Source organism: Odontomachus brunneus, unplaced genomic scaffold (assembly GCF_010583005.1).
Source record: "Odontomachus brunneus isolate Ranch 3 - 2012 unplaced genomic scaffold, Obru_v1 Obru_scaffold_015, whole genome shotgun sequence".
NCBI lineage: Eukaryota > Metazoa > Arthropoda > Insecta > Hymenoptera > Formicidae > Odontomachus > Odontomachus brunneus.
Genome location: NW_022639465.1, coordinates 1,511,174 through 1,513,183, shown reverse-complemented (window position 1 = coordinate 1,513,183; position 2,010 = coordinate 1,511,174).

Sequence of the window (2,010 nt, the reverse complement as noted above, 5' to 3'; positions counted from 1 at the left end):
CTCTCTCTCTCTCTCTCTCTCTCTCTCTCTCTCTCTCTCTCTCTCTCTCCCTCTCTTCGTCGATCGGTCACGTATTATTGAATAACGCGTCGCGCGGCTGATACGCCAAGACGAAACGAGACAGGACAGGATAGCCGATAGGTACGTTCAAATATTTTTATGTTATATGGCTATTTGTTTTCCAATTAGGTAGGCGGTGATAATTATTTGTTATCGCACCGGGACACAAAGTAAACACTTCCTGTCTACTCTCCCCTTAAACTACTTCCTCACGGGATTGATTTTTAATTAAAATTAAGATTCAGCTGTTTTCAACAATCTGTTTTTAAAGTGTTCGCTCTTTAAAAATTACATGGAAGCATCATGAAAATCGAACGAGCCAATCTCGAGAAAGGATTATATTCAAATAGAAAGAAAAATCTAATTATCCTTTTTCTCACGGGAGATATCGCGCGTTGTTCTAATGCAAAGGAGAATCGCAGGACGCCCCTCGACTTTATCTCATAAACAAGGTCTTGCAACTGCATGTATTTTTCAAAGAATATCCCACCGTAGAGCTCGAGATTAATCTAATTAATGAGAGGACTCACATCACCGTGATTTTTGTCGAATTTTCACCATTTGAACTTTGAAAGTTTTAAATTAGTTAATGGTTAATTTTAGATCGTCTAACAAACGAATGTTACGTAAAATAGTGGACGGCTATAAAGCAAGTCTAAATTGTGAATTGAAATTTGCTCGTATTTTTTACCTCGTCGTATAAAGGAGCGTGTAAACGAGCTCTGTAGAAATAATTCGATTTAGCGCGGACTAATCAGCCACTCGCGAAAACGCCACGGAGAGAAGCAGAGTACGAAAAATAAATATTTATTCAGCGACGCAAGATACTTAGTTCCTGTAACGACGCGCTATTAATAAAGGTGCTATCGCGGGGGAACGAGGCTAAGCCGGAAAAAAACGGTTGCAGCGAAGGGAAAAATGGAATTACTTCCACCCTCTCGAGGGGCGTCACGCGCCAGCCGTCCCATGCAAAGAAGATTCATGGGATGATTTCCGAGATTATCCTTGTGCGAACTGCCTGTAATCATAATTACAGGCCGGATATCCCAGACGTAATTACACGATACCGGCCGAGTTATATCGGCGTTTTGATCGATGAAGGATATCTGAAGTCGTTTACGCGAGTAGTAGGTGGATCTCGAGAAACGAGAGCGGACAATTAATTTATCGGATAGAGACCGCGACACGTATCCCTAAAAAACCCGAAAAAAAGAATAAAGAGTAAAGGAAGGAAAGAGAGACAGGATGCAACTGACGACAACCACAAAAATTTGGAGTAAGAGCCCGTCGCGAGCTCGTAAAAGAATTTACGGCTAATCAGGTGCCGCGAGTTCAAATACACACTGCTCGACTTCTAACGTACACGGCGGCTCTACGTTTTTCATAGGTAGTAAAGAGTTAAAGAGGCGTGCGCTTCAAAGGGTCGAATGCGCCTCAAAGGGGCAAAAAGATTAAAAAAAATGCCTATAACGCTTGCAGGTCGGCCGGCGCGCGTGTGCCAGATGCATAAGAACCGCAAACAGTTCACTATCGATCCTCTTAAAAATATCTGCAAATTGGCGTGGTAATGGCCGAGACTGTGTCTCTCTCTCTCTCTCTCTCTCTCTCTCTCTCTCTCTCTCTCTCTCTTTCCCTTTTGTTGGGAATAAGTCGCGCCGCCGGATGCGTTAACGTTACTGGATACATTTTTGTCGCCAAGCTCGCCAACACGACGCGGCTGTGGCAAACTTTCGCGTCTGGGATGGTGAGACTCCATATAACAAAGAAAGGAACGGGGCTAAGCATACGGCACACGCATACACACATACATACATACACACACCACATAAACACGCGTGCATACGTACAGACAGAAAAACAGAGGGAATTCTAGCGGGAGGACTGCGATAAATTGACCGTTGAAATATAACGCGGAAGTAATGTATCCGATAATTTTAAGGGTACAAGTTT